The sequence below is a fragment of the Molossus molossus genome, unplaced genomic scaffold (assembly GCF_014108415.1).
Source record: "Molossus molossus isolate mMolMol1 unplaced genomic scaffold, mMolMol1.p scaffold_m16_p_2, whole genome shotgun sequence".
Taxonomy (NCBI): Eukaryota; Metazoa; Chordata; class Mammalia; order Chiroptera; family Molossidae; genus Molossus; species Molossus molossus.
Window position 1 is genome coordinate 82,053,568 of NW_023425355.1, and position 11,230 is coordinate 82,064,797.

Sequence of the window (11,230 nt, forward strand, 5' to 3'; positions counted from 1 at the left end):
GATAGATCCTTTCAATATTATGTAGTGGCCTTCTTTGTCTCTAGTTATGGTCTTCATTTTGAAATCTACTTTATCAGATATGAGTATTGCTACCCCAACTTTTTTTTTTTCCTTTTCGTTTGCTTGGAAGATTTTTTCCCATCCCTTCACTTTCAACCTATGTGAGTCTTTTGTGGTGAGGTGGGTCTCTTGTAAGCAACATATAGATGATTCATGCTTTCTTATCCAATCAGCTATTCTGTGTCTTTTTCTGGGAGCATTCAATCCATTTATATTTAAGGTGATTATTGATATGTACTTATTTATTGCCATTTTTGTTTAGTGTGGGTATATTTTTCTTCCTATTTCTCCTGCTAATTACATCAGTCCTTTCAATATTTCTTGCAGTGCTTGTTTGGTGCTAATGTATTTCCTTAGCATTTTTTTTTTTTTTGTCTGAAAAGCTTTTTATTTGACCTTCTATTTTGAATGATAGTCTTGCTGGGTAGAGTAGCTTGGATTCAGATCCTTGTTTTTCATGACCTTTATTAATTTTGCCTCTCCCTTCTGGCCTGTAGTTTTTCTGTTGAGAAGTCAGCTGAGATCCTTAGGGGATTTCCTTTGCAGGTAAACTGTTGCTTATCTCTTGCTGCCTTTAGGATTCTCTCTTTGTCTTTCATTTTTGGTATTTTGATTACTATGTCTTTTGGTGTTGGCCTGTTTGGGTTTTTCTTACTTGGGGCACTCTTTGGTTTTTGAACTTGAATGCCATCTTTCTTCACCAAGTTAGGGAAGTTTTCTGTCACTATTTCTTCAAATATATTCTCTAACCCTTGCCCATTTTCTACTTCTTTGGGGACTCCTATGATGCCAATGTTATTATGTGTCCAGTTGTCCCACAGTTCTCTTATGCTATCTTTCTGTTTTTTAAGTGTTTTTTTTGTTTGTTTGTTTGTTTTTCTGATTGGTTGATTTTTTTTAACCCTGTCTTCTAATTCACTGATCTGATTCTCAGCTTCTTCTACTCTGCTTGTTAGTCCTTCCAATGTGTTCTTGATTTCTGCTATGTCACTTTACTTCCACTTCATTAGTTTTCATTGTTTTTATTTTTATTTATTTTTTTAAATCATTATTGTTGAATGTATTACAGATGTTTCTCATTTTTCCCCCATTGACCCTCTCCTCCCCACTTCCACCCCCTCCCGCCTTTTCCCACACTATTGTCTGTGTCCATTGGTTATGCATATAAGTTCTTTGGTTTATTTCTTCCCACCCCCAACCCCTTTCCTTTGAGATTTATCAGTCTAGCAATGAATTTGTACTTCTTAATCCCCTCACCTTTTTCACCCATTCCCCCAACCTCCCTCCCATCTGGTAACCAACAATATGTACTCTGTGTCTATGAGAATGTTTCTACTCTGCCTGTTCATTTTGTTTGTAGATTCCATTGTCGATAGATATGTATTCATTGCCATTTTGTTTGTTTATATATTTTATCTTTTTCTTCAAAAAGACCCTTCATCATTTTATATAATAATGGTTTGGTGGTGATGAAGTCGTTTAACTTTTTCTTTTCTGGGAAACTCTTTATATGGCCATCGATTCTAAATGATGGCTGCAAAGGGTAGCCCGGAACGTGGTACCACTGCGTGCATGGACAGCCTCCCACATTATCAAGGACATGCTTCCGGGACCCTATCCCAAGACCCCAGAAGAACTGGCTGCCACCGCCAAGAAATATAATATGTGGGTGGAAGACTATCAGTGATACCCAGATGATGGCATGGGGTATGGCTACTACCCACGGCTCCCTGACCGCTCACAGCACGAGAGGGTTCCATGGTATGAGTGGGACCACCCAGACCTGAGATTGAACTGGGTGAACCGATTCACTGGGACCTAGATATGTATATCAGGAACCGTGTGGACACGTCCCCCACACCTATTTCTTGGAATGTCATGTGTAAGCACATCTTTGGCTTCATGGCCTTCATCCTGTTCAAGTTTTGGGTGGGGGAGACATGCATTTTACCAGCCTGTGAGGCAAAAGTAGTATCCTTATAAAAATCTGTACCTGGAACGAGGTGGCAATCACACCAAAGAGCCTGAGCCTGTGGTTCACTATGAAATCTGAGGAGATTTCATGGGCTTTTTGCCCCCTAGTTTACTCCCTCATTCCTAGTTTAACCTTAATGAAATCTCTAATAAAACAGTGCGTGGTAAAAAAAAAAAAAAAAAAAAAAAAAAAAAGACAGCTTTGCAGGATACAGTAATCTTGGTTGTAGGTTCTTGCTTTTTATCACTCTGAATATTTCTTGCCACTCCCTTCTGGCCTGCAAAGTTTCCTTTGAGAAATCAGCTGACAGCCCTATGGGAACTCCCTTGTAGGTAACTAACTGCATTTCTCTTGCTGCTTTTAAGATTCTCTCTCTATCTTGAAACTTTTGCATTTTGATGATGATGTGTCTTGGTGTGGGCTTCTTGGGGTTCATCTTGTTTGGGCTCTCCATGCTTCCTTGACCTGTATGTCTGTTTCCTTCACCAAGTTAGAAAAGTTTTCTGCCATTTTGTTTCAAACAGGTTTTCAATTTCTTGTTCTCTCTCTTCTCCTGGCAACCCCAAGATGCAAATGTTGGCATGCTTGAAGTTGTCCCAGAGGCTCCTTACACTCTCCCCATTTCTTTGGATTCTTTTTTCTTTTTGCTGTCCTGATTGGGTGTTTTTTGCTTCCTTATATTCCAAATCAACGGTTTGCTTCTTGGATTTACATACTCTACTATTGAATCTCTGTAAATTATTCTTTATTTTAGTTAATACATCCTTCATTTCCGACTGTGCATCCATCATTTCTGACTGGTCCTTTTTTATGCTCTTGAGGCCCTCACTAAGTTCATTGAGCATCCTTATAAGCAGTATTTTGAATTCAGCACCTGTTAGATTGCTTATCTCCATTTCTCTTAGTTCTTTTCTTGGGGTTTTGTTCTGTTCTTTATTTTGGGACCTGTTTCTTTGTCTCCTTGTTTTGGCTGCCTCCCTGTGTTTGTTTCTGTGTATTACTTAATGAGAGGTATGGGACTAATACCAGATGATGCTTGTTTGAAAGAATTTAGGAAAACCTGAAGCAGGATCCAAGACAGGCCAATCCTATGGTTAAGCAACTGGCAACAGCTTGGGTGGGCCTAAAAGTTGGGTGGGGTGGGGCCTCAGGGAATCACTAGGACAGGGCAACCAGTGTGAGACAGGTTGCTGGAGTCCCAGATATGGTGACTGTCTGACGCCCCAGGGAAGGGCTCACCAAAGGAACAAAGGCCTTTGACAGCACGCCTGTCCCAGAGAAAGCCCCCTCTCCAGCCCTCGCTCAAGTGCCAAACAGCTCAGTTATTCCCTGTATGTCTCTGGTGCCCCTAGAGCTGCCTCCCCTCCAAGCTTAGAGGGAGTGAGTCTGATAAGTCAGTGTGCGGGCCCTTTAAGGAGCTGCCTGGGGCTCCAGCCGCCTCAGCCTCCCTTAGCCTCAATTCCCGCTGGTTTTTCCAGCCAGAATTTATGGGGACTTCTCTTCCTGGCACTGAAACCCCTGAGCAGGGCATCTGGTGTGGGACAGGGACCCCTCAGTCCTTGGGAAGGACCCTCCCAGCTGAGGTGTCCTCCTGATTTTTATCCGCCACACGTGAGTATCGGATCAGACCGTCTGCCTCCTCCCCTCCTACCAGTCTCGATGCGGCTGCTGCTTTAATTCCGTAGTTGTAGGACTTCCATTCAGCTTGATTTCTGGCAGTTTTGAATGATGGTTGTTCTGTAGTTTAGTTGTAGCTTTGATGTGGTTGTGGGAGGTCACGATACGGTGTTTACCTATGCCACCATCTTGATAGGAAGTCGGGTTTCATTGTTTTTTATATCTTTACTCATGGTGCTGATGTCCTTATTCATGCTGTTGAGCTTCCTCAAGAACATGGCTCTAAACTCTACCTCTTATAATTTGCTTAACTGCATTTCATTTATCTTCTCTTTGATAGAGTTCTCTTGTTCTTTCATTTGGGATTTGTTTCTTTTTTCACCCTTTTGGCTATCTCAATGGGTTTTGGAGCCTGCCAAATTCTTTTTTCTGTGGGTGTTGGTGTTCTGTGTTTGTGGCTCCCTCTACTGGGTTTGGGTGAGCTTCCGTGGGCCTGCGTTAAACAGCACTGTCAAGTCCACAGGGTTTGGGGACACCAGAGAGACCTGTGTGACCCAGCTGTGCACCAGATAGGCTTAGAGGATGTGAAAATGAAGTTGGAGTGAATGGAAGCTACACAGATTATCTCCCAGGACCAAATTGGAATTACAACTAAAATAAAGAGAAATCCTCAGGAAAAAGCAACAGAAAATCAGCAGGACAGGACCATATATTCAGGGACACTGGTAGACTCTGCAGAGGTGTGAGAGGTTGGGGGCTGGGAGCTCGAGGACAGCAGCAGTCTTAGCTGTGAGCAGCGCCCTTAGGGAATAAAGGCCAATCCTGCTCCATAGAGCAGATAGCCAGGACAGAGCACTAAAATAGCCACAGCCACTCATTTTGGGGCTACAGCAGAGGGAGGGCAGATGGGGCTGGATCTCTGTGAGAACACTCAAGATTTGGAGGGTACTCACAGTTTTTGCTGAGTTGCAGCCACAAAGCACAGTGGCCAGTATGCTCCTTATCAGATCTTTGGCGAAAAGCAGCAGCCCCCTCCTTGGAGATTCAGCCTTTTACAAGTGAGGCAAAAAAATTCAAATTGAGGCTCATTAACAACCAGCATCTATCCCACCCTCCGGAAATCCTCTTATGCAGAACACCAGGGCTACATTCCAAGGAACTGAGTAACTGAGACTACTAGCCACCAGAAAAAACCTAGAGGATAACTGAACATTTCCTGGGTTTGCATATCTACCCAGGAATGTATTTCATTTTTTAAAAGAGGAGAATGGAAATGAAACTTCTAAAGTTGCTTGGAAGGTGGTTTTAAGTGACTAAAATAACTTCCATGCGGTCTTTTTTTTTTTAGGTTATTATTTTTAACAACGGTAAGATATAATTTGCATCCCATAAAATTTACTCCTTTAAAGTATACAATTTAGTGGTTTTTAATATATTCACACGGCTGTGCAACCATCACCAGTATCTAATGTTAAAACATTTTAATTGCCTCATGAAGAGACCTCATACCCATTAGCAGTTACAGCTCATTCCCAATATCCTCTCTTTTCTCCACCATAGGCAATCACTAATCTACTTTCCGTCTATATAGATTTTCAAATTTTGGACATTTCACATAAATAGAATCATATAATATGTGATATTTTGTGTCTGGTTTCTTTTACTTAGTATATCATTTTCAAGATTCACCCACACTGTAACATGTATCAGTACTCAATTTCTATTTATCATCATAATAGTCCACTGTGGACAAACCATTGTACTTATCCATTCATCAGTTGAGGGAAATATAGGTTGTTTCTGCTTCTTGGCTATAATGAATAATGCTTCTATGAACATTCATGTAAAACTTTCGGTGTAGAAGCTGATTTTATTTCTTAGCTATGTACCTAGGAGAAGAATTGGTGCTTATCCCAAAAAGGTTTGACAATTATTGTAGAGATAAATTATGATAAAATAATTGGAATTCTTTCCATAAAACTACTGTAGGCAAGCATTGGTATTAGAAATATTTAATTTGGAGGTCAAGAATATGGAAAAATTATTTCTCATATTTAATGGCATGTAATTAAGCTATTGTCAACTTTAACAATGCAAAAAGCTATTTTCTTATATTAAATGGTTATTATAAGTTAGGTTTTTTTCCTGCCTTGTTTAGCATTGCTATTCCTGTTTATGAATTCCATTATTGTCAAATTATAACTTATACTAAGAATTTCTATGTCAGATCATAACTCTTAGGCCATTTGTATGTTTAATTTATAAGGTCTAAAATAGTTGTACTGTTATATTTGTGAATAATTAAATGAGCTAATACTGTGACAGAAAATATAAAAGAGATAAACAAAAAATGCACCGGCAAGTTCATTCATTCACTAGAAATAAGAAATATAGTTTTGCTATAAAAATCACAAAATACTCCCTGGCCAGTATGGCTCAGCAGTTGGAGCGTTGGCCTGCAGACCAGAGAGTCCTGGGTTAGGTTCCCACTAGGGGCACGTACAAAAAAAAAATTTTTTTTAAAAAGGAATAAAAATCACAAAATACTTTGCTGGCTCTAGTCTGAAAATGCAAGCACTAGTTTTAAAATAATTTTCTTAATGTAACATTAAATACATTTAATTTAAATGATTCATGCTCCAAAATAACTGCACTGTTGCTCTCTCCTAGGACATAAGGACTATCAGAAGTTGAAATTCTAGAACTGAAAACAGAGTGTTGGAGTGAGGGGGGTCACTCCTCCACTCCAGCCCATTTCAATCAGTAATCTCCTCATAATGTGCCCAGTATGTTCTTAGGAGCTAATTAGGCATCCTTCTCTCAAATCTAGACTCTCCCTAGTCAATTGTAGGCAGGAAGAATTTCAGAACAGACCATGTGATGAAACATTTGAGAGTTTTATTTATTCTTTTTTTTTTTTTTTGGTATGTGTGCCTAGTGGGAACCGAACCAGTGACTCTCTGGTCAGCAGGCTGACACTCCAAACACTGAGTCAAAGTGGCCAGGGCCATTTGAGAATTTTAAATGTTACAATTAACATATGGGTTTAATTACATGTCCATTTGCATATCTAAAAGAACTTGTTGTTATAGATGAAATATCTTTGACCCTAAATAAAGACAATACCTCCACTTGTGCCCTAGATTTCATCCTTTCTTACCTGTTAAAGGGAATCACACCAGCAATTCCACCCTCTTGTTCTTAGATTCCACCCTTTCTACTCGGGTATCTACACCAGCTCATAAATAAATATACTGTAAATTTTCTGTCTTTATTAATTAATTAATTTTTGTTACAGATGTTTCTTCCTTTTCCCTATAGTCACCCTCCTCCTAATGGCACACCCCCTCACAGCATTGTTGTCTATATCCATTGGTTAAGCATATATGCATATAAGTTATTTTGTTTACCTTTTCCCTCTTCACCAACCCCCTCCTCTGAGGTTTATCAGTATGAAACCTAGTTCTTTCTATTTCTCTGGATCTATTTTGTCCATCAGCTTATTTTGTTCATTATATTCCACAAATAAGTGAGATCATGTGGCATTTGTCTTTCTCTGACTGGCTTATTTCACTTAGCATAATACTCTCCAGGTCCCTCCATGTTGTCTCAAAGGATAAGAGATCTCCCTTTCTCACTGCTACATAGTGTTCAATTGTGTATATGTACCACAACTTTTTTATCCACTCATATATTGATGGACACTTGGGCAATTTCCAGACATTAGCCATTGTAAATAGGGCTGCTATGAACATAGGGGTACATACATCCTTTCTGATTGGTTTTTCAGGCTTTTTAGGATTTATTCCTAGAAGTGGGATAACTGGGTCAAATGGAAGTTCAATTTTTAATTTTTTGGGGAAACAACATACTGTTTTCCATAGTGGTTGCACCAGTCTGCATTCCCACCAGCAATGTACTAGAGTCCAATTTTCACCACAACCTCACCACACTGGTTTGATGATTTCTTGATGGAGGCCATTCTGACAGGTGTAAGGTGATACCTCATTGTTGTTTTAATTTGCATCTCTCTGATGATGAGTGATGTTGAGCATTTCTTCATATGTCTCTTAGCCATTTGTATGTCCTGTTTGGAAGGTGTCTATTTAGTTCCTCTGCACATTTTTGAATTGGGTTCTTTGTCTTTCTTTTGTTGAGCTGTATGAACACACTATATATATCAGAAATTAACCCCTTATCTGATGTTTCATTGTCAATTAGGCTCTCCCATACAGTGGGTTTCCTTTCCATTTTGATGGTTGTTTCTTTTGCTGTGTAGAAGCTTTTTAGTTTGATGTAGTCCCATGTGTTCATTTTTTTGTTGTTGTTTGTTTCTGTTGCCTTAGGTGATGTATCAGTGAAAATTCTGCTGCGTATGATGTCTGAAATTTTGTTGCCTACATTTTCTTCTGGGATTATTATGGATTCATGAGTGACATTTAAATCTTTTATCCATTTTGATTTTATTCTTGTGTATGGTATAAGATGATGTTCGAGTTTCATTTTCTGCATGTAGCTGTCCAATATTGCTAACACCATTTATTAAAGAGGATATCTTTACTCCACTGTATGCTCTTGCCACCTTTGCCAACGATTAATAGAGCATATTGCCTTTGGTCCATTTCTGGGTTCTCTATTCTGTTCTACTGCTCTACATACTTGTTCTTGTGCCAGTACCAGAGTGTTTGAATATGGTGGCTTTGTAGTATAACCTGAAATCTGCTAATGTGATCCCTCCAACTTTGTTATTCTTTTTCAAGATTGCTGTAGCTATTTGAGGTTTATTTTTTGTTTTATATGAACTTTTGTGATATTTGTTCTAGTTCTGTGAAGTATGTCATTGTTACTTTGATGGCGATTGCACTGAATCTATAGATTGCTTTGGAGAGTATGGACATTTTAATGATGTTAATGCTTCCAATCCATGAACAAGATATGTGCTTCCTCTTTTTTATATCTTTCTCTATTTCTGTTTTCAATGACTTGCAGTTTTCGGCAAATAGGTCCTTTATTTCTTTGTTTAAGTTTGCTCCTAGGTATCTTAATTTTTTTTGCTGCAATGGTAAATGAAATTGTTTTTTAATTTCTATTTATGTGAGTTCATCATGGGTGTATCAGAATGCCATAAATTTCTTGACATTAATTTTGTATCCTGCTACTTTGCCAAATTAATATATTAAGTCCAGTAAATTTATGATGGAGTTGTTTTGGTTTTCTACATATATTATCATGTCATCTGCAAATAATGACTTTTACTTCCTCCCTTCCAATTTGGATCTCTTATATTTTTTCTTCCTGTCTAATTGCTGTGGCTAAGACTTTTAGTACTATGTTAAATAAGAGTGGCAAAAGTGGGCATCCTTGTTTTGTTCCTGTTCTTTAGGGAAATACTTTTAGTTTTTGCCAATTGAATATGATGTTGGCTGTATGTCTTTCATATATGGCCTTTATTATGTTGAAATATGGTTCCTCTATCCCAGATGGTTGAGCATTTTATCAGAAATGAGTACTGGATTTTGTCAAATACTTCTTCAGCATCTATTGATATGATCATATATTTTTTATTCTTCATTTTGTTTATGTGGTGTATCACACTTATTGATTTGTGAATATTGTACCAGCCTTGCATCCCTGGGATGAATCCCAGTTGGTCATGGTGTATAATTTTTTTTTTCATGTATTGCTGGATTTGATGTGCTTTGTTCAGGATTTTGACATCTATGCTCATCAGGGTTATTGGCCTGTTCTTTTCTTTCTCCGTAGTGTCTTTTTTCTGGTTTTGGTATTAGAATCATGCTGGCCTCATAAAATGAGTTTGGAAGTCTTTCTTCTTTTTGAATTTTTTGAAATAGTTTGAGGAGAATGGGTATTAGTTCTTTGAATGTTCGGTAAAATTCCCACTTTAAGCCGTCTGGGTCTCGGCTGTTGTTTACTTGGACAGTCTTGATTACATCTTCAATTTCTTTTGTTGTTATTGGTCTGTTCAGGTTTTCTATCTCTTCCTGGTGTAGATTTTGGAGACTATGTGTTTTTAGAAATTTGTCCAATTCGCTTAGTATGTCTAATTTTGTTGCCATATAATTGTTCAAAACATTTGTTAATGATTCTTTGTATTTCTGTGGTGTCAGTTATTACTTCTCCTCTTTCATTTCTGATTTTGTGTATTTAGATTATCTTTCTTTGTTTCTTTGTGAGTCTAGTTAAGGGTCCATCAATCTTGTTTATCTTTTCAAAGAACCAGCTCTTGGTTTCATTGATCCTTTGAATTGTTTTCTTGGTCTCCATGTCATTTATTTCGGCTGTGATCTCTACTATTTCCTTCCTTCTACTTGCTCTGTTTTTTGTTTTGTTTTTTCCCCCTTTACTTTCTTGTTCTTTAAGTTGTGAGGTTAGATAGTCTTTTAGAAATTACTCTTGTTTCTTGAGGTAGGCCTGTAGTGCTATGAACTTCCCTCTCAGAACTTCTTTCACTGAATCCCATAGATTTTGTGTTGTTGTGTGTTCATTTTCATTGATATCCAGAAAGTTTTAATTTCTTCCATGATCTGCATGGTAACCCATTCATTGTTCTGTAACATTCTATTTAGCCTCCATGTGTTCAAATGTCTTTGCATGTTCTTGTTGCAATTGATTTTTAGTTTCATGTCACTGGTGTCTGAGAAGATGCTTGATATGATTTTAATCTTCTTGAACTTGTAGAGACTTAGTTTGTGCCTTAACATGTGGTTTATGTTTGAGAATGTGTCATGTGCACATGAGAAGAATGTTAATTCTGCAGGTTTGTTAATGTTGTTGTTAATCTCTGCAGATATCTATTAAATTTATTTGACCTAGTGCTTCATTTAGAGTCTGTGTTTCCTTGTTAATTTTTTGTCTAGAAAATCTATCCAGTTGTATCAGCATGGTGTTAAAGTCCCCTGCTATGATTGTACTGCTGTCGATTTCTTTTTTGAAGTCCTCCAGAAGATTTTTAATATATGTTGGTCCTCCAATATTGGGTACATATATGTTTACCAAGGTTATGTTTTCCTGTTAGATAGATCCTTTCAATATTATGGAGTGGTCTTCTTTTTCTTTAGTTATGGTCTTCATTTTAAAATCTAATTTATCAGATATGAGTATTGCTACCACAGCTTTTTCTTGCTTTTTGTTTGCTTGGAAGATTTTTTCCCATTCCTTCACTTTCGACCTATGTAAGTTTTTTTGTTGTGAGGTAGGTCTCTTGCAAACAACATAAAGAGGAGTCATGCTTTCTTATCCAGTCAGCTATTATGTGTCTTTTTATGGGAGCATTCAAACCATTCACATGATAGGTGATAATTGATATGTACTTATTTATTGCCATGTTAGTTTAGTGTGGTTCTATTTTTCTTCTATTTCTCATACTAATTACAGCAGTCTTTATAGCATATCTTGCAGAGCTGGTTTGCTGTTAGTATATTCCCTTAGCCTTTTTTTTTTTGGTCTGGAAAGCTCTATTTGACCTTATATTTTGAATGATACCCTTCCTAGAGAGAGTATTCTTGGATTCAGATCCTTGTTTTTCATGACCTTGATTACTTAATGCCACTTCCTTCT

General features: G+C 37.8%; 1 pseudogene; it reads left to right on the plus strand.

The window, feature by feature from the left end:
- Positions 1–1,591: 1,591 nt before the first annotated feature.
- LOC118635363 lies at positions 1,592–2,113 on the plus strand (annotated as a pseudogene).
- The last annotated feature ends 9,117 nt before the right edge of the window (positions 2,114–11,230 follow it).